The sequence below is a fragment of the Hypanus sabinus genome, chromosome 21 (genome assembly GCF_030144855.1).
Source record: "Hypanus sabinus isolate sHypSab1 chromosome 21, sHypSab1.hap1, whole genome shotgun sequence".
NCBI lineage: Eukaryota > Metazoa > Chordata > Chondrichthyes > Myliobatiformes > Dasyatidae > Hypanus > Hypanus sabinus.
This window is the reverse complement of record NC_082726.1, coordinates 34,154,629-34,180,243: the sequence shown is the minus strand read 5'-3', so window position 1 is coordinate 34,180,243 and position 25,615 is coordinate 34,154,629. Positions and strand designations below refer to the sequence as shown.

General features: G+C 45.3%; 1 protein-coding gene across 2 annotated transcripts in view; it reads left to right on the top strand.

Moving 5' to 3' along the window:
• Positions 1-25,615, top strand: part of LOC132378929 (carbohydrate sulfotransferase 3) — a 112,046-nt gene that overhangs the window by 62,127 nt on the left and 24,304 nt on the right. The window contains exon 2 of one of the 2 annotated variants that reach the window (XM_059946284.1): positions 7,565-7,658. The exons of the other annotated variant lie outside the window; for it this stretch is intronic. The gene's annotated coding sequence lies outside the window, so the exon portion shown is untranslated. The remainder of the gene's footprint in view (positions 1-7,564; positions 7,659-25,615) is intronic. 2 annotated transcript variants of the gene reach the window in all.

Here is a 25,615-nt window from a genome sequence, read left to right as displayed (position 1 = left end):
ATAAATTTTGTGATTTAATTTAATAGATGAAATTCCTCAACCTACTATAGAGGTTTATATTGTACATCTTCTGTACCCAATCCAAAGTGTCCACATCTTTTCTGTAACTGTGTGACCAGAACTGCACACAACACTCCAACTGCAGCCTAGCCGAAGTTTCATGCATTAGACAGTCTGCTGGAGAAACTTGACGGGTCAAGCAGAATCTCTGGGAGGAAAGGAGTTGTTGATGTTTCATTGCTGTGACATTATTGTCTGACTCTTATATTCAATGCCTTGACTGATGGAGGTAGGTATGCCATAATACTCCATTCCCACTTCATCAACCTGTGGTGGCACTTTCAGGGAGCTATGGATGGACTCTAAGATCCATCTGTCCATTGGTGCTACGAGGATCCTACCATTAGTTACAAACTATTTCCTTGCAGTTAACCTCCCAAACTCTGTATCTCAAACTTGCCTGGATTCAACTCCATCTGCTGTTTCTCTGTCTGTGCCTCTTAGTAAGCACCTGCCATTTCTTTGTCCATGCTTTTAACTGACCTACTCTATATCCTGTGGAATAGTTTGATGATCTTCTTTACTTTCCGCAACTCCGCCAATTTTTATGTTGCCTGCAGTCTTGTTAACCGACCTGTCTACATTTCCATCCAGGTCAGTTATGTATGTAGATTATAAACATCAAAGGTCCCAGCACTGATCCCTACAGAACACCACTGGTCATAGACCTCCAGTCAGAATAATAAACTTCCACCAGTGTTTCATCTATAGGCAAACCAATTCTAAATCCAAATTACAAATCATTGTTGATCTTAATCTTCTGGATCAGCCTATCATTTAGAGTTCACTGAACCTTTTAAGGTGGATTCTATCCGGGACTGTGACATTGCCTCATATATTAATGATGCAAAACTATTTGCAACTTGTCATGTCATTTTATGGGTCACCTGTTAAAATCAGATGCTGTCACCATGCAAATACATTGCTGCTCTCAGTGTGTACATTGTGTTCCCTTTGAGACCCTATTTGTGAATTTGTGCAGCTGTGAAAGGTTGTGATTTCCACCTGTATCCTTGGCAAGGAAACAAGTTAAACAATGGAATGAAAAAGTGTACGCTTGATAGCCTATACCTAGTTTTTTTTTAAAAGGCGCATTCATTCTGAATCTAAAGGACAGGTACAAAGACACAAAATCATAAAGGAATGCACAATTCCATATCCGAACAATGTTCCAAAACCTCATCATTGCCTCATTATGATCACTTGTCTCTGATGCTCACTTTCTCCTCCACAGCAGTTGATGTTATTACTGCCTTTCCCCATATTTTTTTTCAATGGCGAACAATTCTGAATCTAAGCTATCCTGTGTATCTTAATCTTCTGGGTCAGCCTACCAAGTGGAGTCCAAATAACTTTTTAATAACAGCCAGTGGAGCTGAGAGGCAGCAGCACTGCCTGCTGGTATTCTCTGCTGCCCCATAACAGGAAAAACTCCAGGGGCACTCTGGATTTTGACCAGGGCTAACTTTGGGAAGAGAACTCATGGCCAAGGGTTCATTCTTTGCAGAAACAAAAATAAAGAGCTGGAAAAACTCAGCAGGCGACAAGCAGCAACTGCGGAAAGAGAAACAGTCAATTTTTGGGTCGATGACATGCTAAACTTTTCCATCATTTTCTGTTTTAGTTTCAGATTTTTGGCAGCTGCACTTATTTTGCATTTTCTTTCTCTGTCCCATTAGGCAGTTCACCACCTTAACCGCTCAGTCACACACAGCACCCTCGCCAGTTGTGCGCTGTATCCCATCTGACAGATACACTGCATTGATTTGCAAAGGGTGACTTCACGCACACATGGGATCTCCTTCAGTTGGAAATGCGAGAGCTATAAGTTATTGAGGACACCGTCACCTCCTACAGATCTCCAACCACCATCACATCTTGAAAATATATCTCTGTTCTTACTTCATTACATCATTAAATTGATTCTTCTGTGCTTTGTCTCAGCCTTTCCTAGTAAGGAACAATTGCATCTGCTCAAAACTCTGCACGTTGAAAAGAACCTGTTAACTTTAATTCTGAATTTATTTTTCAGTATTCCGATGCTGCACTCCATTATAAAGTTCTCCCCTTCAGAATAAAAAGTCCAAGTTGCTCCACTTTTCTTTATAACCCAGTCTCTTGGCCCAGGAGCCAGGTCATGAGCTGCCTTTGTTCTGCTTTCAGCAGCTTCTCATTTTGTATGCGGCCTGGACATTGAGACAGTGTTCGTGGAGCAGCCAGGCCAGAGCACTGGACACCCCACTACACTTCCCCTCATTTATATTCTACTGCTGCTGCCTCTGACTTAGCACTTTGGATGGGGCTCAGCGGTAGTTTGTCAAGTTAGCCCAGGAGTTGTTTTGAGTAGTGCTTTTCTCTTGGCTATGCAATCCAAAGTCAACTTTGTCATGAATAAATCTCATTACTGTTCATTTCCTAGTGAAATTGCACTGAGTACTAAATTAGATTAGGCACAACTGGTCACATTCCATGTTGGTGCTTCTGACGGCCCCCCAGCATGAGATGGTTACCTAATGGGGGAATGTATGTGGGTGGGGGGGAAGTTGGGAATGATATGAGAATCTGGGAGGGGATGAGTTGAAGAAGAAGCAATCTGTTAGGAAAGGACTGTAGACCATAGAATAAAGAGAAGGAGGTGGGGACCCAAAGGGAAGTGATGGGAAGTCATGAAGGCAGGAGAAGGGAAGAGAAGTGGTAGGCAGGGACCACCAAATTAGGGAATGAAAAAGAAAGAACAAGGGGAAGTAGGGGGACAGAGGGAAGTGGGGGTCAGAAGTTGGAGAAATCAATGCTTATGCCATCATGTTCGGTTGAAGTGTCTCATCATCTCTTACCTCCTCTTCACCTATTGCTTAAAGTGTAGTGCAGGAGTGGTGAAAGAAAAGGTGTAGTGATGTTAGTTAAGATTCCTCTGTTATCCTTTGCTCCTGGATTGTGTTTCAGTTACATTAATAAAAAATTCTCTGCAAGAGACCCTAGTGAAGTAACTGGGCATTGCGGGTCTTGCTGGCAGTTGGGCACTGACTCATACCACTATAGTACTTACAGCTGCTAATACATTAAATCTACCTAGGGACACAGAAAGTGTGGCCGAAATTAGGCTCCTTCAAGACCAGAGGCCATGGCTGAGTGGAGCAAAACAAAATTTTGACCTCTATGGTTACCCCTAAGCCCCTAGTTCTCCTCACTCTCTCCCTTTCTCCATTCTGCCACAAAGAGAGTGCTGGCAAACATGTTCCCACAAATGACTAAGTGATGAACATTATTGACAGGATTCAAAGGCCCGAGTTACAGAGAGAAGATGGGTTTTCTTCCTTGCATAGCAGACTGATGGGCTGCCCTTTCAGGAGAGTATCGTTAATGGGGCGGGCATAGATAGGGTGAATGCACACAGTCTTTTTCTCAGGAAAAGGGAATCATAAACTAGCGGGGATAGATTTAATGTGAAAGGGAAAAGATATAAAGGGGACCTAAGGGGCAACTACTTTACACAGAGTGTGGTGTGTATATGGAATAAGCTGCCAGACACAATGGTTGAGGCAGGTATAATAATATTTAAAGGAGATTTGGACAGGTACATGGATAAGTGCAGTTGGATATGGGCCAAATGTTGGCCAATGAGACTAGCTGAGATGGTCAGCATAAGTGAGTTGGGCAGAAGGGTCTGTTTCCATTCTGTAGGACTCGACAATAATTAACTGTGAGACAGTAGTAATGAATCGATCTCGCCTTCTCTCTTCCTCTTCCACACAGAATACCAAAAGGAAGAAAGGAAGACTCGTTCAGTCTCTGAGAAACTTGTCTTGTGATCTGCCAACTTTTAAGCAGATCTTGAGCCAACATGTTTCCTTGTTATTTTGACATGAAATTTCCATCTTCACGGCTTCTGGTTTAATTTACGGTAGCTTTTGTGTTCATGCTGTGCATAACATGTGAAAAGAGGTCTCCCTCCAAACAGCTACTTATGAATCATGGATCAAAGATCAGCTTTATTCACCAGATACATTTACATGCATGCGGGATTTGCTGTGGTGTGTTGGTCAGAGTGTGACGTGCAATGAAAAACAACAACTTTCAACAGTTATAAAGAATTAAAGACAAAATAAAGTTAGAGGTTAAAGGACAGATGTGGAATGAAATGTGCACAACTACATAAATACCAGCATGTATTTACAAGTAAACAGCAAAAGTGGTTTTAAATGTCTACAGGGCAGGGCAGAGACGTGTATAACGGATAGATGGGGTTGGGGGGAGCTACCTAGAATTGTTCATTAGATTAACTGCCTTGGGGGTGGTGGGATGGGAGAAGCTTTCCAGGTGACGTGAAGTTTTTTTTAATAGCCCTATTAAAAGTAGGCAGTTCAAGTGGTCCAGCACGGACTAGATGGGCTGAAGGGCTGTTTCATGACCTGTACTTTTCTATGACTCTATGGCTCTGGAAGGGAACATTTGGAAAAGGCAGTTTGCAGGGTGGGTAGCGTCTGCAATGATTTTCCTGGCTGTTCCTTTGTCTGTGACACAGACAAGTCCTGCTGACCTGACAGTTTGCTTTAGTTTTTGTACACAGTTTGAGTTACCCCTTATCCAAAATGCTTGGGACCAGAAGTGTTTTGTATTTTGGATTTTTTCAGATTTTGGAATATATAATGAGATAGCTTGGGATTGCCATCATTTCTGACTCTGAATTTTTGTGCTAGCGGTAAGCAGTCTTTGTCTTACACTTGTTCATCACACATAGGTAGTCACAGTAAAAATTATTACATACCATTAATATAATGAAAATAGAAGGTATGCAGGGTAACAAAAGCAGCGTAGCAGCATCAGGAGAATACCTGAATCAGCTGTTGAGTGACAACAAACAACAGTCGGCTTTCAGTCTCCACCTACGATGCCGTATTTTGATGAAAAGGTTTCAGTACACTGTATTTGTATGCTACTTTTTAAAGATTTATGTAAGGTATAAAAACAATCAGCATCATAGACTTGCTCTGGTGGTAGATTTTCATCAGTGATGCTTTAAAAATTTAGTGCTGTTATGTAAGGTACAAAAGCAACCAGCATTGTAGACATTTCTGGTGATAGATTTTCATGATCAGCAGGCTCTTTAAAAACGTAATGCCATGCCTTTTCTTAAATTTCTGCAACCAGCCTGCTGAAGATTCACAATTATTTTCAATTTTCAGTTTCTTGTGATAGATCTTTGCATGTTGCACAATCAGTATACTGTTAAAGCGGACGCTGACGATGCACGGTCAAGATCTTCATTTTTCGCTTTACGCAGTGTTTTTCTATTTTTCATTAACTTCTGTTCATTACATATGTGAGGGCACTCCTCAGAACTGTCTGTACCGCGCAGAGACCTGAGCATCGCCTGGGAAACTTCCCAGCACCTTGCTGAATTTTCTACTGTGATGTCATATCAGTGCTCAAAAATAAAATTTGGAATTTGTAATTTTGGATAAAGAGTACTCAACCTATATTGTGAGAGGATGCTGCACTAAACCAGACAGAATATAGAAATAATTCCTGAAGTGTGCAGTTCCAGTGGAAGTGTGGCCGATTGGGAACATACATGGGAAAATCCATGTTTGTGCAAATCGGAATATCAGACATCTCCTTTCAGATTCTCAGGTTCATATCAGCAGTGCATAATGAAAAACTAACTCCCAACAAGCCTGATGTTGAAGCATAGATTAGTGGAACCAGTCGTATAATAGGAGACCAAATGACCCATAGTATCTGTGCCAGATCCAACCCATCCTCCCCATTTCCCTGGGAATTTGCTCCCTTACATAATTCCCTTTCTCTAATACTCATTGTAACTCACCCTGTATCATTCAAATTAAACACCACTGATTCAGAGCCAGCATGTCGATAATTTGCCAAGGCATGCAGCAAATGAACAGTACCCATTCAGAACTTTCAACACTAATCTCCAGCCTTTCTCCAATGAAGCCTGTTAAATTCTGACACATAGTTAACAGTATCAGCCGTGGCCCAGAGGGATGAAATCTGATTCCCTAATTAGAAGGTTGCTTAAAACCTGATCCAGAGAGCTGATGTGAATCCTATCTGGACACACCACAGCTTGCTCTACTCAAATCTGCAAAAAAATTGCAGAGCCCTGTCCATTACTCAAATGTGACCCACCTCTTCTCTATGGACTCCATCACTCCATTGACACCCACTGCCTCAGGAAAGAAGACAATGTAATCAAGAAATCTTCTCACCCAGGTCATTCTCTCTCCAGACTGCACACCCCACCACCATCAGACTACGAAAGCATGTGCCATCAGGTTCCAGGACAGCTTTTATTCCACTGATCTACAACAAATTTTTCATACACTAAAGATGAATTCTTGATTTCCGTATCTACCTGGTCCCCTTCACACTTGGTTTACCTTACTGCTCTTTCTGTGTCACTGTAACACTATATTCTACATTTTAACACTATATTCTACATTTGTTTTATTGCCTCACATGTAGCATAATCTGCTGGTCCGCACACAAAACAACTTTCCACTATATCTCGGTACCCATGACAATAGTAAACCGAGCCAACCATTAAACCTGTCTGTGATTACAGGCCAATGTCACTCAAAGAGCAGAGTGAGTCTCAGAGTGGCCCAGAGATCTTTGGCGCTTGGTCAAAATGGCTGATGTTGCTGATTGCGCAATCCTTCCTGGTTTCCCACAGCAAATCACTTTAAAGTTATCACAGTGTTTGTGAGGCACTCTGAAAGTGCTATGTAAATGCAACTTTTTTTTCTTTCTAATAGAGACTTCTAATAATTCCCGATTCTAATGATACCCAAGTGTATTGGCAGCAATGCGTGACTCCCGTGTCACAATGGGGTTTCATGGTGACGTAGGGTTGATTGGTGGATTAAAACTGAACATACTGTGCTAATTTTTGTGCTTGTTCGGTGAGACTCGGATGTTAAGTGCAACCCCTTCATTAGCCACCTTCTCATTTAACACGACCAGTCATGCAATTTAATACATTATAAGCTTGAAATGTATGTAATTACCATGCAACTCAATTCAGTGAATCTGCCTATGCAGCTGAAAGGCTTCCTGCTTACTGGTAATTTGAAGCCCTCCTGCATGTTTAATTATTCATTAGTTCTAATTGTGTCTCAACTTGCAAGGCTGATATGTCTAAAGGCCAAGTGTATTATCTGTGGTACAGTGTAGCAGCTTTTCACATGCCAGCAAGGAGCCTTTAGCATTTGTTCAGATACAGACGATCGGTATACCTGCTGACATGCGTCTTGTCGTGAATTGGAGACTGACGAGACATGGGGCTATTGTGGGTGTACCATGTGAGGATCACTCGGTTTGTGTTGGGAGTAGTATTGTACAGGGTCCTTGTGAATATTTCCTGTTAGTGAGTCCTCTATAACCTGTGCAGCCTGGCTTGTCTTGCTGCTGTGCAGGGAGGTGAGGTTGTAGATGTTGAGCAGGACATTATTTTTTTCCCTTACTGTCTTTTGATCTCCAGACTCCTCCGTCCTTTGGGCTCCAGGGCATCTTGCTGCTCTTCACCTGTTCAACGCACACAACATGCTGGAGGAACTCAGCAAATCAGGCAGCAAGTATGGAGGGGAATAAACAGTCACCATTTCCCAAAATGTAAACTCTAAATGCTCAGTTGTGTTGATAATTAGCTTATGATGGCCACATGTACTGAGGTATCATGGAAACGTGCCATCCACACAGATCATTCACTGTATCAGTGCATTGAGTTAGAAGAAAGGACAAGCACTAATAGAATGAATGCAGAATTAAGGTTACGGTTGCAGGGAAAGTATAATGAAACAATATCCAAGGCCATAACAAAGTAGATTGTATAAGTTTTATTGACTAAGAGGTCTGTTCAAGAATCTTCTCACAGTAGGATAAAGGTTATGCTTGAGCCTGGTGCCCTTGTGCTAGCTGCTTCACTGAGGCAGAAGGGAATGTGGACAGAATCCATGGATGCTGTGCTGAGCTGTGTCCACAACCCTCTGCAGTTCCATGCTGTCATGGGCACAGGAGCTGCCTTACCAAACACAATGCGTCCAGATGGGGCGTCTCCTGCGATACATCGTTAACGGTGGGAGCTGAGCTCAGCTGCTGTTGTTCGAGTGTGCACGGGTATAAGGAGCCAGGGAAGTTAATGGCTGAGCTTGTTACCCAGGCTCTGTCATGTGGGAATTGCTAGCGACGAAACATCTCCAGCAGGGCAGTCCCCCCGTAGAGAAGTTGCCTTCTTGTAAGCGAGGTTATCACCAGGAGGATTTTTAGATGACCTGTCCTTTGAAAGACTGAAACTCTGTCCTGCTGGTGTAAAGTACTGGTTATTAATGGGAATCTGGATGGACACACAACTGCAGTCAGTAGCTACCTACGCTCGTTGGAAGGCACCAATACTGCCGAGTCATTGTGCATCTCAGTCGTTTCCTTAAGAGGACTACATTTGAACACCAGAATCGTTTTATATCAGCAAGTTTTTATAAGCACTCATTATACTGTTGTACCCTATAATATTGTTTATTTGTGTAATAAAGAGATTGACTTAAATAAATCCTGTTGTACTGGTAGGGCATCAGTTAGATTCTCAAGTAAAGAGTGCTTAAAGTATTATTTTGCTATTAACTGATTATCTTAGCTTTGCAAATTGGGCCATGACCCCAAAAGTAGAAGCTGTTGCTTTCAGTATGAGAACAAAGATAATTCAGACCAAAATTACAATAAATAAGTGATTATTTCATCAGAAATATGCAGCTTAGAGAATAACTACAATGCACAAAGATGGGTATTAAATCAATGCATCATCACATGTTGGGCAGAGTTAGTCCTCTTGGGCAGAACTGGTGGGTCCGTGTGTTCTGGGTAGTGCATCTCGGAGATGTGTTGGTGATGGCCTTGGGCTGCGGGTTTTGCCTTGTGGGTGATGTTATCTGGCCTGTAGCATGCAGGAATATTGAATCCTGGCAGAAATTCTATTAAGGCCATAAGACAATATGACAGAGGAGCAGGATTAGCTCATTCAGTCCATCAAGTCTTCTCTACAATTCTTCTCAATTTGTTATCCCTCTCAATCCGATTATCCTACCTTCTCCCTGTAATCTTTGATATCTTTACTAAACAACCTCTGTTTTAAATATACCCAGTGACTTAGCCTCCAAAGCATCTGTGGTAATAAATTCCACAGATTGACCGTCAGCTGTCTAAAGAGGTTCCTCCTTATCTTTGCTCATTCTGAGGCTGTGCCCTCTGGTCCTACTGTCCCTAATATAGGAAACATCCTCTCCACACCCTCTCTATCTAGGTCTTTCGATAGGTTTCAAAGAGATCCCCGCTCATTCATCTAAACTACAGTGAGTACAGGCCCAAAGCCATCAAATGTTCCTCATACATTAACCCTTTCATTTCCAGAATCATTCTTGTGAACTTCCTCTGGACCTTTTCCAACGCCAGCACATCTTTTCTTAGATTAGGGGGCCCCAAACTGCTTATAAAGCCTCAGTGTTACATCCTTGCTTTTATATATTTAGTCCTCTCACAATGAATGCTAACATTGCATTTGCCTCCCTTACCACTGACTCAAACTGCAAGTTAACTTTCAGGGAATCCTTCACGGGGACTCCCAAATCCTTTGCACCTCTGATTTTTAAATGGTCTCACCATTTAGACAATAACCATATAACCATATAACAATCACAGCACGGAAACAGGCCATCTCGGCCCTCTTAGTCCGTGCTGAACTCTTAATCTCACCTAGTCCCACCTACCTGCACTCAGCCTATAACCCTCCACTCCTTTCCTGTCCATATACCTATCCAATTTTACCTTAAATGACACAACTGAACTGGCCTCTACTACATCTACAGGAAGCTCATTCCACACAGCTATCACTCTCTGAGTAAAGAAATACCCCCTCGAGTTTCCCTTAAACTTTTGCCCCCTAACTCTCAAATCATGTCCTCTCGTTTGAATCTCCCCTACTCTCAATGGAAACAGCCTATTCACGTCAACTCTTATCTATCCCCCTCAAAATTTTAAATATCTCAATCAAATCCCCCCTCAACCTTCTACACTGCAATGAATAGAGACCTAACTTGTTCAACCTTTCAATGTAACTTAAGTGCTGAAACCCAGGTAACATCCTAGTAAATCATCTCTGCACTCTCTCTAATTTACTGATATCTTTCCTATAATTCGGTGACCAGAACTGTACACAATATTCCAAATTTGGCCTTACCAATGCCTTGTAGAATTGTACAATAGCCTACGTCTTTATTCCTTTTACCAAAGTGTATGACCACACACTTCCCTACACTACAGAATATTCCGTCTGCCACCTCTTTCGCCATTCTCCTAATCTGCCTTGAGTCCTTTTGCTGATCGCCCGCTTCCTCAACACTACCTGCTCCTCTAATTAACTTTGTATTTCTGCAGACCTGGTCACAAAGCTGTCAATTCTGTCATCCAAATCACTGAGAAGTGAGAACTATACTCACTCCTATTTCCTACTCTTGAACTTATGGCATACTCTGTTGTCTTCCACAGTGAAGACTGATGCAAAATATTTTTTAAGTTTGTCTGCATTTTTTTGTCCCTATTACTAACGTTCCTTCATCATTTCCAGTGGTCTGATACCCACTCCTGCCTCTTTAAAAATATATTTGGTATCCTCTATTATATTATTCGCTAGTTTATCTTCGTATTTCATCTTTTCTGTCCTTGTGGCTTTTTAAGTTGCCTTTTGTTAGTTTTTAAAAGCTTCTCATTCCTTAAATTCCCACTAATTTTTGCCCCCTTTTTTGCTTTGATTTCCGTTGTCAGTGACAATGACCTCATTTTACCTTTAGAATACTTCTTTGAGATGTATCTTCCAAGTCTTCTGTGTCTTCCGAGTTGCTCCCAGAAACTCCGGCCATTGCTGTTCTGCCATCATCCCTGCTAGTGTCCCCCTCCAATCAACTTTGGCCAGCTCCTCTCTCATGCCTCTGTAATTTCTTTTGCTCCAATACATCTGATTTTATCTTCTCCTTGTCAAATTGCAGGGTGAATTCTATATTATGATCACTGAGTGTTCCTTTACCTTACGGTCCCTAAGCACAACACCCAATCCAGAATTGCCTGTCCCCGAAGTGGGCTTTAAGCCAACTTGATTTTCTCAATCTCCTTTCATATTGAAATCCCCCATGACACCATTGACTTTTTTAACATGTCTTTTCAATCCCCCACTTTACTTGTACCACACCCTAGCTACTGTTCAGATATCTGTATATTTAACTGTTAGCAGGGTCTTCTTAACTTTGCACTTCCTAAACTCTACCCACAAGGATTCTCCATCTTCTGATCCCATTTCACCTCTTTCTAAGGATTTGATTTCATTTTTTACCAACAGAGACCCTTACGTACAGATCATACCTTTCCTAGAAGAGATCTCAATGATCCAGAAATCTGAAATCCTCAGCCACACATTCTTTTGCCAAATCATGCTTTTCTTACCCTCATGGGTTCATGGCACAGGTAGCAATCCAGAGATTACTACCCTTGAAGTCCTGCTATTCAGCTTTCTATCTAACTCCGTATATTCTCTCTTCAGGACCTTTTCCTACCTGAGTCGTTGGTACCAATATGTACCGTAACTTCAGGTTGTTTACTCTCCCTCTTTAGAATTCTGTGGACTCATTCTGAAATATCCATGACCCTGGCACCTGGAAGGCAATGTACTGTTCGGGTGTCTCGGTTGGTGCAGCTGTAAGAAACCCAATTTCCCTCAGGATCAATAAAGTATGTCTGTCTGTCTCTTAACAATGGAATCTCCAATCACTACTACGTTTCTCTTCTGAGCCACAGAGCCAGACCCGGTGCCAGAGAGGCAATCACTGTGGCTCCCCCAAATAGTATCCAAAGCGGTATGCTTATTATTGAAGGGAAGGGCTACAGGAATACCCTACACTGGTTGCCTATTCCTTTTCCCTCTCCTGGCTGTCATCCAGGTATCAGCTTTGGGGTGACTACCTCCCGGTAGCTCCTAACACCACATTCTCCGATAGAAGCTGAAGGTCATTTAGCTGCAGCTCCAGTTCCTTAGCATATCTCTAAGGAGCTTCAGCTGGATGCACCTCGTGCAGATGCATTTACCATGGAGTTCCCATACCTTGCACAAAGAACATTTGACAAACCGTGGACTCATCCTTTCTGTATTAGCTGTGTACTGATAGACGAAGAAAGAAAAACTGACTAGAAACTTACTTAGAGTCTTCGCTGTCTCTAGAGCCTCAGCCTGACCATTCGCTAACTTTGGCCCTCTCACACAATGGCCTCTCCGCTTACACCTCACTTCTTTTTCATTGGCCTTTGAGTGCTCGCGATGACTGAGGGCTGCCGAAAACCTACATCTGAACTCCTCTCTTTCTTGGCTTGTGGCTTATTATTGCATTTAATTGTGGCACGGGAGTCCGTTCAGCTGCCAAATCCCCGAATTTTGGAGTTCCCTTCCTAAATCATCCTGGTTTTGTTCCTTCCTCCTCTAAAACCTGGCGCCAAACCCATTCTGAGAGCAGGTTAGGTAGAGGAATGGGACTTGTCTATGATCCAGTCCAAACTGGTGGGCTGAAAGGATTCTCAACCTAGAAGGAAAAAATATTAAGAAATCTGCCACTTAGTACTTCTTAACATTCTTTGCCATCTCTTTGTGCACAACTCACTTCTGAAGCATATTTGATGTGCTTTGCTTTGTTGAATGTGCATTGATGGGCGTATAATGTTGTTGTTGTTGCCGAGAAACACCCACTGTGCCGAAAGGAATATAGGAGCGTGTTCTGTATGAGTCTGGCCATTTACAGTATTTCTATTTAACACTTCTCGGAATCCCAAAAAAGGCAATTGTGACATTGGAACAAGAATACAGAGGATCTGAAGTTGTGGTAGACCTTGCTTCCAGTTGTTTTCTGTGCTATAGTGGATGGGTAGGATTCTGAAACTTTTTTCTCTCTGTTCCCTCACCTCCTCTACTTGATTTGTTTAAAATTAATCTACCTCACTATTAGTCGGGTATTGCTTGCTGATTTTCCAAGAAATCACTGTACAGAGCTACTTGCGCGTATTCCTCATTCCTTTAGTTGGACATTTGAAGTTACAGACCAGTTCTGTGGTTTGCATGCTAAGGATTGCAGAGTAGACTCATGTTATCGGTAAAGACTTTAATCCGATAGCATTTATTTCTAACGATAATGAGATAGGACGAGCAGTATTCAGTGACCTACACACCTTACGTGTAGAAGGAAAGAAACGGAAACACTAGATCAGTCCTACTCATGTCATTACGTTCATATATATATGTCTCTCTCCAGGAACCAGTTACAAAATACAGCCGGCCCTCCTTATCCACGAGTTCCACATCCACGAATTCAACCAACCACGAATTGAGAAAACCCGGAAGTGTTCTTCCAGCACTTGTTGTTCGAGCATGTACAGACTTTTTTTTTCTTGTCATTATTCCATAAGCAATGCAGTGAAACAACTACTTAACATAGCATTTACATTGAATTAGGTATTATAAGTAATCTACAGATGATTTAAAGTATACGGAGAGATGTGCGTGGGTTATCGTGGATCGGGATCGAAAAAATTGGAAGTTCTCTTACTAAGTAAGTGGGAACAGGTACATCTGGTATTATTTAGCGTCAGTTAGTCAAACGTTTGTCTTAGTATATAGTATATAGTATATATTTTACCTTTCTATGCATATAAAACACCGAAGAACGTATGTTTCAGCACCGGGCTCGGAAGCCAGTGACAGACCGCTTTCAAGTGCGCTCTCCATCCACACCGGGTTGATGTGGAGGATCAAAAACTCAAAAACCCAAATCTCAATAATTAAACCACTGCGTTGCTTAGTAATAATTGTAGCTTTCATCGGGGCAGGGCCTTTCTCACTTTATCCTTTAAAATTGTTCCGTTCATTGACTGACGTAGCTTAACGCTTTTACAATGACCAATGGCGTTTTACCTTTTTCCGATCGCTTTATTATTTCCACTTTACTTTCAATCGTGATCATGATTATTTTCATGAACAGAAACACTGCAGATTCAGAGCTCCGCCACCAGGTCCTAAGGTCCATCGCATTGAGACAAGTTAAATAAGGGACTTGAGCATCTGCAGTTTTTGGTATCCGCGAGGGGTCCCAGAACCAATCCCTCACAGATAAGGAGGGCCGACTGTATTAACCTTTAAAATCCCTGCGCAACTCACGTTGCAGTCAACCCGATGATCGGGCCTCCTGTATCCTGATCTTCTGTCCTCTGCTCAAGCTGCAAATTTATTTTTACAGCTTAACCCCATGATTCACTTTGGATATCAGTATCCCTCGAGCAGTCTTACTTTCCCTGTTTGCCAATAACTTGTGGCCTGGTTAGAAACATGGTGGCTTCTTGTTTCATAATCAGTTTTTATGATTTTCATATGATTGCAACAGATAGTAGCTGGGTTCTCATTTTGAACTCTGGCACAACTGCAGTGTTTAGCATTGTGAAGCTACAAGTTTCAACCACATCATTTTCTATTGGTAATGCCATTTTAGATAAAAAATCAAATGCATGAGGATGCATAAGAGCAGAAGGATTTTAAGGGACAAAATTAGTTCTCTGGAAGATCAGAATGGAATCTATGCATAGTCTTAAAAGGATTTTTTTGCATTGTATTTACTACAAAAGTGAGGCAAAGCAGCGTCGAGGTCATAGACCCCATACAGATTACAGATGAAGAGGTGTTTGCTGTCTTGAGGCAAATTAGGGTAGAGAAATCCACTGGCGCTGACATGGTGTTCCCTCGCATCCTTTGGGAGTAAGTGCAGAAATTGCAGGGGCCCTAGCAGGGATATTTAAAATATCCTTAGCAACAAGCGAGACACCAGAGGATGGGAGGCTTGCTAATGTTTTTTCGCTGTTTGAGAAAGGCTCTAAAAATAAACAAGAAAATTATAGGCTGGTGTGCCTGACACCAGTAGTGGAAAAATTATTGTAAGGTATTCTAAGGGACCAGATATATGAGTATTTGAATAGACATGGACTGATTAGGGATCGTCTCTCACAGCTACCTCTTCCCACCTTGTTACTTGTAAAAAGACCATCCCCTTCTCTCAATTCCTCTGTCCCGGCACATTTGCTCTCAGGATGAGGCTTTTCATTCTAGAATGAAGGTGATGCCTTCCTTTTTCAAAGAAAGAGGCTTCCCTTCCTCCACCATCAATGCTGCTATCAACCACATTTCTTCCATTTCATACATCTGCACTTACCCCATCCTCCCACCGTCCCTCCAGGGATAGGGTTCCTCTTGTCCCCACCTATCACCCCACCAGCCTCCATGTCCAGCACATAATTCTCTGGAACTTCTGCCATTTCCAGTGGGATCCCACTACCGAGCACATCTCCCCCCCCCCCCCCCCCCCACCCTCCACTTTCTGCTTTCCGATGGGATTGCTCCCTATGGGAATCTTTGTCCATTCATCCCTCCCCACTGATCTCCCTCCTGGCACTTAGCTTTGCAAGCAGAACAAGTGCTACTCCTGCCGTTGCACCTCCTCCTTCACTACCATTAAGGGCCCCAAACAGTCCTTCCAGCTGAGGCAACACTTCACCTGTGAGTCTGTTGGGGTCATATACTGTGTCTGGTGCTCTCGGTGTGGCCTCCTGTATAGCGGTGAGACCTGATGTAGGTTAGGAGATCATTTCACTGAGCGCCATCTGCCAGAGGAAGTGGAATCTCCCAGTGACAACCCATTTTAATTCCACTTTCCATTCCCATTCCGATATGACAATCCATGGCCTCCTCTACTGTTGCGATGCCATACTCTGGTTGGAGGAACAAGACCTTACATTCCATCTGTGTAGCGTCCAACCTGATGGCATGAACATCGATTTCTCAAACTTCTGGTAACCCTCCCATCCCCCTTCACCATTCCTCATCCCCTTTTCCCTCTCTCACCTTATCTCTTTGCCTACCCATTGCCTCCCTCTGGTGCTCTTACCCTGTTTTCCTGCTGTTTACTTTTTTCCACTGCCTCCTGTTCTCTCCTATCAAGACTCCCCCTTCTCCAGCCCTATCTCCTTCACCAATCAACTTCCCAGCTCTTTACATATTTCCTCCCCCTCCTGGCTTCACCCTTCACCTTTTGTTACTCTCTTCCCCCCCCCCCCCACCAACTTTTAAATCTACTCCTCATCTTTTCTTCTCCAATCCCACTAAAGGGTCTCGGCCCAAAACGTTGACTGTACTTTTTTTCGTAGATGCTGCCTGGCCTGCTCAGTCCCTCCAGCATTTTGTGTGTGTAACGGGGATAGTTAGCATGGCTTTGTGCTTGGTAAGTTGGGCCTAACCAATCTTAAAAGAGTTTTTCAAGGAAGTTACCAGGAAAGTTGATGAAGGCAAGACAGTGGATGTTGACTGCATGGACTTTATCAAGGCATTTGACAAGGTCCCACATGGGAGGTTGGTCAGAAGGTTCAGTCGCTTGGCATTCAGGATGAGGTATTAAATTGTATTAAGTATTGGCTTTGTGGGAGAAGCCAGAGAGTGGCATTAGATGATTGCCTCTCTAACTGGAGGCTTGTGACTAGTGGAGTGCCACAGGTATGGGTGCTGGGCCCGTTGTTGTGTGTCATCTGTTTCAGTGATCTGGATGATAATGTGGTTAACTAGATCAGCAAATTTCACTGGACAACAAATGTTTTCAAAAGTGTTGCTTCCACCAATTTGTTTTTTGATCAGGATAGACTGCTTGAATCTGAACACAAATGTAAATCCAGACTACTTGCATCACACAGGAATATGGAGAAACAGGAAATTAACTTAAATTGATTATAATGCATTTAATTGCATGACGGTGCTGAAGTTCAACTAAGCTCAAAATGTTTTGTTGATGATTTTTATTTGTATTCGGTGTCTGAAGCTTCTTGATTAAGTATCCAACAACAATCAGCCAGCATTGAGGATGTCAGTTGCCCTGATACAATGTTGTACATGAGTCTTCAGTGATGTGTTCTTGGTTTTGTATGCTTGAAGAATGTTGTCAACACTTGCACGTAGTTTGGTGCTCTGCAGATGCCAAGAAAATTTTCAACAACATCCTTGAATGCCTTCCATGCGATTTTCTCCGGTCCTACTATAAGTTCTTTGACTTGCCTGTCATTGATGACTTGTTTGATTTGTGGACCAACAAAATACCTTCCTTGATCTTGGCAGAATTATTCTGACTTGAATTATGAAGTAAAATAACAAATATAGGCGATTCAGACAAATGGTTCACGGTAGAGAAATTTCATTGTGAGTTTAATGATCAGCAGCCAAAAATCCATAAGACACACCCGAGAGTATTAAGAAAGCAAAATCGTTGTTGTCCAGTGTTTGCAGGTGACACCAAGTTTGCATGGAAGACTTATCTGAGCTTGCAGTGGGATCTGGACCAGCTGGAAAAATGGGCTGAAAAATGGCAGAGGGATTTTAATGCAGACAAGGTGTTGCACTTCGGTAGGACCAACTTGGGTATGTCTTACACGGTGAGTGGTAGGGGACTGAGGAGTGTAGTAGGACAAAGGGATCTGGGAATACAGGCCCAAAATACACTGAAAGTGGCAGCACATGTAGATAATGTCATAAAGAAAGCTTTCGATGCATGGGTCTTCATAAATCAAAGTACTGAGTACAGGAGGTGGACTGTCATGCTGAAGGTGTCTCAGACTTTGGTGAGATCTAATTTAGAGTGTTGTGTGTAGTTTGGGTCACCTATCTGCAGGAAAGATGTAAATAAGATTGAGAGAGTGCAGAAAAAAATTAGAAGGAAGTGGCTGGGACTGGAGGACCTGAATTATAAGGAAAGATAAATAGATTAAGATCTTAATTCTTGGAACGTAGAAGATTGAGAGATTTGACAGTGGTATACAAAATTATGAGGGGTATATCTACAGGATAAATACAAACAAGCTTTTTCACTGAGGTTGGGTGGGACTACAGTTAGAGGTCATGGGTTAAGGGTGAAACAAAAAGTTTAAACGGAATATGAAGGAAACCTTCTTCACTCATAAGGTCACGGGAGTGTGAAATGAGCTGCCAGCAGAAGTGGTGCATGCAAGCTCAACTTTAACATTTAAGAGAAGCTTAGATAGGTACATGGATGGTAGGGGTACGGAGGGCTATGGCCCAGGTGCAGGTCAATGGGAGTAGAGTAATGGTTAGGCACAGGATAGATGGGCTGAAGGGCCTGTTACTATGCTGCAATTTTCTATTACTCTATAAAATTTGGCCTAGACTAGCATGGATGTGATGGGCCAAATAACTTTCTCCTTTCTGATAAGAAAATGTAAAATACATGAAATCTGAAAGAACGGAGAAGAGACTGAATTTACACAAGGTCCTGTCTTATATGAAGTTTTGGGCACTGCTTTATAAGGAAGCAATGGAGGAGGATATTACCAGATATGAGGCCCCTAATTATACAGAGATTATAGAGATGAGAAGGTTAAGTCGGATCTGACAAAGAACCTTAAAATTAAGAATGGTTATAAAAAGGATAAGTAATGAAAGATTGCAGCTGCAGATTGATGAGAAGATAACCACTAGTTAATAAAGAGAAAGCTTTAAATCTTAACAGGGAATAGCTGGAACATAGAATTATCTGTCAGCATCAATTATTGAGGCAGCCAAGGGCTGGGAGGTTATCCTGTGTTGGATGTGTTAATATTGACTGCTATGGGTGATACAATGAACGGGCTAGAAAAGCTGCTTCCTCCCAGCTTGGGGTTAAATCCTGACCTCTGGTGTGGTCTGCATCGAGGTTGCATGTTCTTCCTGTGATCCACTGGGTTTCTTTGGGGTTTTCCAGATATCTCCCATATTCCAAAGAGCTGCTGGCTGGTAAGATAGTTGCCTGCTGTAAATATTCTCTATTTATGTCAGAGAGTCACAGACTTGCTTTAATAAAGTTTGCATGCGAAAGCTGACCACAGTCTCCGAGAGATAGAGCACTGAAAAAGGCCTTTTGTCCATCAAATGCTTGCTGAATGTCAATCACCCATATACATCGATCCTACACACATCCAATTTTGTCTTCCCCACTTTCCCGTCAACTCTCCCTCCTCACCTACATACTGGAGGCAATTTACAGTGACTCATTAACAGATCTGTCTACATTTCTTTGGGATGTGGGAGCAAACCCTCACAGAACATGCAAACTGCACACAGGCAGCACAAGGGCCAATGGTCTTGGGAAAATGTGCAAGAATGTGATTCCTTCTTTTTATCCTGGAAGTGGTGGGGATGGTGGCCGTGGGATTTTGGGATGGAATGGATGGTTTCATCAGACAGGGAAACAAAATCTGGTGATGTGTGAGAGAGACGTAGATCAAGAGGAGATCTCTGAGGGAAGCTGTATTTGTTGACTGAATGTGGGGCGAAAATGGAGTTTCAGGAATAGGAAGTCAACAAGCAAAAGTATTGGGCTGTGTATTCATCATTTTTCTGACAAGTTCATATGTTTTGTTGTCTCATCATGTGATGTATAATCAATGCCTGTCTCAACATGTCATATAAGTTAAGATACCTCAGTGCTCGCCATAACTGTAGGTCTCTCTAAGAAATTTCTCTAGCAGTGTGCATAAGTTTGAGGTGCATATACAAACCCCATTTCCAGAAAAGTTGGGATATTTTCCAAAATGCAATAAAGACAAAAATCTGTGATATGTTAATTCACGTGAACCTTTATTTAACTGACAAAAGTACAAAGAGAAGATTTTCAATAGTTTTACTGACCAATTTAATTTTATTTTGTAAATATACACAAATTTAGAATTGGATGGCTGCAACACACTCAACAGAAGTTGGGACAGTGTTAAAATAAGGTTGAAAAGTGCACAGAATATTCAAGTAACACCGGTTTGGAAGACTCCACATTAAGCAGGCTAATTGGTAGCTGGTGAGGTATCATGACTGGGTATGAAAGTAGCGTCCATCAAAGGCTCAGTCTTTGCAAGCAAAAATGGGTTGTGGCTCACCCCTTTGTGACAAAATTCGTAAGAGAATTGTTAGTCAGTTCAAAAGGAATATTTCCCAGCACAAGATTGCAGAGAATTTAGGTCTTTCAACATCTACAGTACATAATATTGTGAAAAGATTCAGAGATTTCAGAGACATCTCAGTGTGTAAAGAGCAAGGTCGGAAACCACTGCTGAATGCGCGTGATCTTCAAGCCCTCAGGTGGCACTGCCTAAGAAACCATCATGCTACTGTGACAATTATAGCCACCTGGGCTCGGGAGTACTTCGGAAAACCATTGTCACTTAACACAGTCCGTCGCTGCATCCAGAAATGCAACTTCAAACTGTATTACACAAGGAGGAAGCCATACATCAACTCTATGCAGAAACGCCGGCGAGTTCTCTGGGCCCGAGCTCATCTCAGATGGACCGAAAGACAGTGGAACCGTGTGCTGTGGTCAGATGAGTCCACATTTCAGCTGGTTTTCGGAAAAAACAGGTGTCGAGTTCTCCGTGCCAAATATGAAAACGACCATCCTGATTGTTATCAGCGAAAGGTGAAAAAGCCAGCATCTGTGATGGTATGGGGGTGCATCAGTGCCCACGGCATGGGTGAGTTGCATGTATGTGAAGGTACCGTTGACTCTGAGACGTATATTAGGATTTTAGAGAGACACATGTTGCCATCAAAGCGACATCTTTTCCCGGGACGTCCATGCTTATTTCAGCAGGACAATGCCAGACCACATTCTGCACGGGCTACAACAGCGTGGCTTTGTAGACACAGAGTGCGTGTGCTTGACTGACCTGCTGCCAGTTCAGATCTATCTCCTATTGAAAATGTATGGCGCATCATGAAGAGGAGAATCGGACAACGGAGACCACGGACTGTTGAGCAGCTGAAGTCTTATATCAAGCAAGAATGGACAAAATTTCCAATTGCAAATTTATACAATTAGTATCCTTAGTTCCAAAATGATTATAAAGTGATATTAAAAGGAAAGGTGATGTTGTAGCGCCTCATTTCCTAGCGTATCCGAACCGACTCACAATTAGATAGCCTACGGGGGTTTGCGAGCACAGAGCTTTGGAGCCTCTTCGCCATGGGGGGCCGGTTGACAGAGGCTTAAAAGTGAGGCTGAAGTTTTCGAATAAAGTTTTTTCCTTCGACTGCAGTTACCGACTCCGTGTCGTAATTTTAGCGCTGCTTGTAGCACACCGCTACAATTGGTGACCCCGACGGTCCAAACGATTTTTGGACCAGAAATGACCGACGCCGCCTCTGTTCATGCGGTTTCGTTGAAACTGCCGGGTTTCTGGACACAGCGCCCGGACCTATGGTTCCAGCAAGCCGAAGCCCAATTCCACGTTCGCCGGATCACCTCAGAAGACACCCGCTACTACTACGTGGTGGGCTCCCTCGACCAGGACACAGCTGCCCAGGTCGCGGAGTTCGTACAGTCGCCCCCGGCAGACGGCAAGTACACGGAATTCAAAGCCCTGCTCCTCAGGACTTTCGGACTCTCACGGCGCGAGCGGGCTGCCCGTTTACTGCACCTGGATGGCTTGGGCGACAGACCTCCATCGGCTTTAATGAATGAGATGTTGTCTCTGGCCGAGGGACACACAGGCCTCATGTTTGAGCAGGCATTCCTGGAGCAGCTGCCCGAGGACATACGCCTGCTGCTGTCCGACGCAGATTTCAGTGACCCCCGGAAGGTGGCAGCCCGGGCGGACTTGCTGTGGAACGCCAAAAAGGTGAGCGGGGCGTCCATCGCACAGATCTCCCAGCCACGCTCCCGGCAGCAAACCAGTCCAGGCCCGGCCGCAGAGCCCACTAACCCCCGGCCCAATGACCACTGGTGCTTCTACCACCAGCGGTGGGGCGCAGAAGCCCGCCGTTGCCGCCCGCCCTGCAAGTTCCCGGGAAACGCCAGGGCCAGCCGCCGCTGATGGCTACGGCGGCTGGCCATCGGGATAGCCTCCTGTATGTGTGGGATAGAAGGTCGGGACGCCGGTTTTTGGTCGATACTGGGGCTGAGATCAGCGTTTTACCTCCGACGAGTTACGACACCCGCAGCAGGGCACCGGGTCCCCCCCTGAGGGCCGTGAATGGCAGCACAGTAAGGACCTATGGCACCCGTCAGGTGCAGCTACTGTTCGGCCCCAGCCAGTTCACGTGGGACTTCACACTGGCCGCCGTAGCCCAACCGCTTCTGGGTGCGGATTTTTTGCGAGCTCACAGCCTGCTGGTTGACCTGCCCAGGAAGAGACTGGTACACGCCGAGACCTTTCAGACGTTCTCCCTGGGCGCGGCCCAGTTGCCAGCCCCTCACCTCGGCTCCATCACGCTGTCCGACAACGATTTCACCAGGGTCCTGGCGGTGTTCCCATCGGTTCTGGCACCGCAGTTCACAGCAGCCATGCCCAGGCACGGCGTACAGCACCACATCCCGACACAGGGACCACCCCTCCATGCCCGTGCTCGGCGGCTTCCCCCGGACAAGCTCCGACTGGCGAAGGAGGAGTTCCAGAGAATGGAGGAATTGGGGATCATCCGGCGGTCCGACAGCCCCTGGGCTTCCCCCCTGCACATGGTGCCCAAAGCGACGGGGGGCTGGAGACCGTGCGGCGACTACCGCAGGCTGAACGAGGCTACCACACCGGACCGCTACCCTGTGCCGCACATTCAGGACTTTGCGGCAAACCTGCACGGCGCCCGGATCTTCTCCAAGGTCGACCTTGTCCGAGGGTACCATCAAATCCCGATGCATCCTGACGACGTCCCCAAAACGGCTCTCATCACCCCGTTTGGCCTCTTCGAGTTCCTCCGCATGCCGTTCGGCCTGAAGAATGCCGCACAGACGTTCCAGCGGTTAATGGACGCGGTGGGACGGGACCTGGACTTCGCGTTCATCTATTTGGATGACATCCACATAGCCAGCGGCAGTCGTCAGGAGCATCTGTCCCACCTCCGTCAACTCTGCGCCCGACTGAGTGAGTACGGTCTTACAATCAACCCTGCCAAATGCCAGTTCGGACTTGATACCATTGACTTCCTGGGCCACAGGATTACTAAAGACGGGGCAACCCCTCTGCCCGCTAAGGTAGATGCGGTCCGCCACTTCCCCCGACCCACCACGATCAAAGGCCTTCAGGAATTCGTAGGTATGGTCAATTTCTACCGCCGCTTCCTCCCTTCAGCTGCCCGGATCATGCGCCCCCTGTTCGCCCTGATGTCGGGTCTGAGCAAGAACATTACCTGGGACGAGGAGTCCGCCGCCGCTTTCGTTCAAACGAAGGAAGCTTTGGCGGACGCCGCAATGCTAGTACATCCCAGAATGGACACCCCTACCGCCCTCACAGTGGACGCATCAAACACGGCAGTCGGTGGGGTGCTGGAGCAGCTCATCGCAGGTCGCTGGCAACCCCTGGCGTTTTTCAGCAAACACCTGCGGCCACCTGAGCTCAAGTACAGTGCTTTTGACCGGGAACTGTTGGCGCTCTACCTGGCAATCCGGCATTTCAGGTACTTCCTAGAAGGTCGGCCCTTCACCGCGTTCACGGACCACAAACCGCTTACCTTTGCGTTTACGAAAGCATCCGACCCCTGGTCATCCCGCCAGCAACGCCACCTGTCCTACATCTCTGAATACACAACGGATGTCCGGCACGTCTCGGGTAAGGACAATGTCGTGGCGGATGCGCTCTCTCGCCCTACCGTTCATGCCCTTTCCCAAGGGGTAGACTTTGAGGCACTGGCAGAGGCACAGCAGGTAGATGAGGAGATTCCGAGTTACAGGACTGCAGTCTCTGGTTTGCAGCTCCAGGACTTCCCCGTGGGCCCAGGTGAGAGGACCCTACTCTGTGACGTCGCCACCGGCCAGCCCCGTCCGGTCGTCCCCGCAGCCTGGCGGCGACGTGTTTTCGACTCCATTCATAACTTGGCGCATCCCTCCATCCGGACAACTGTCCGGCTGGTTTCCAGCCGGTTCGTTTGGCATGGTCTCCGCAAACAGGTCAGTGAATGGGCCAGAACGTGCATGCACTGCCAGACGGCCAAGGTTCAGCGGCACACCAAAGCCCCACCGCAGCAGTTCCATCCCGCCCACCGGCGTTTCGACCACATTCATGTGGATATCGTGGGCCCCCTGCCAGTGTCGCGCGGAGCGCGTTACCTCCTGACTATCGTGGACCGGTTCACAAGATGGCCAGAGGCGGTCCCGCTCACCGACACCACCTCCGAATCTTGCGCCCGAGCCCTGCTCGCCACCTGGATATCCCGCTTTGGTGTACCAGCCCACATTACCTCCGACAGAGGCGCCCAGTTCACCTCCAGCCTGTGGTCAGCTATGGCCAGCCTTTTGGGGACTCAGCTGCACCATACCACTGCCTACCACCCACAGTCGAACGGGCTAGTGGAGCGTTTCCACCGTCACCTGAAGTCGGCCCTCATGGCCCGCCTGCGAGGAGCCAACTGGGCGGACGAGCTTCCCTGGGTCCTTCTCGGCATCCGCACAGCGCCCAAGGACGACCTGCACGCCTCGTCGGCCGAGTTGGTATACGGCGCGCCCCTGGCCGTCCCCGGGGAGTTCCTACCAGCCCCGAGGGGGCAGGAGGAAGAACCCGCTGCAGTCCTGGGCAGACTTCGCGAGAAGCTCGGTAACCTGGCCCCCATACCCACTTCACAGCATGGGCGGCACCCGACCTGCGTACCCAAAGACCTACGGAACTGTAAGTTTGTGTTTGTACGAAGGGGCGGGCATCGGCCACCGCTGCAGCGGCCATACGAGGGGCCGTTTACGGTGCTCCGGAACAACGGGTCCACGTTCGTGCTGGACGTTGGGGGGAAGGAGCAGGTTTTCACGGTGGACCGCCTCAAGCCGGCCCATGTGGACCTGGCGCAACCGGCCGAGTTTCCGGCGCCTCGGCGCAGAGGCCGACCTCCCAAGCAGGTTCTGGCCCAGGCTGTGGACATTGGGGGGTGTATCGCCGGTTCTGGGGGGGGGTTATGTAGCGCCTCATTTCCTAGCGTATCCGAACCGACTCACAATTAGATAGCCTACGGGGGTTTGCGAGCACAGAGCTTTGGAGCCTCTTCGCCATGGGGGGCCGGTTGACAGAGGCTTAAAAGTGAGGCTGAAGTTTTCGAATAAAGTTTTTTCCTTCGACTGCAGTTACCGACTCCGTGTCGTAATTTTAGCGCTGCTTGTAGCACACCGCTACAATGTAACACAATGGTAAACATACCTCTGTCCCAACTTTTGTTGAGTGTGTTGCAGCCATCAAATTCTAAATTTGTGTATATTTACAAAATACAATTAAGTTGGTCAGTAAAACCATTGAAAATCTTTTTTTGTGCTTTTGTCAGTTAAAAAAGCTTCATGTGAATTAACATATCACAGAATTTTGTTTTTATTGCATTTTAGAAAATATCCCAACTTTTCTGGAAATGGGGTTTGTATATAGCTAAGATACCTTAGGCTTTTTTGCGGTACTATATTTTTAATACGGATTGGAGAGC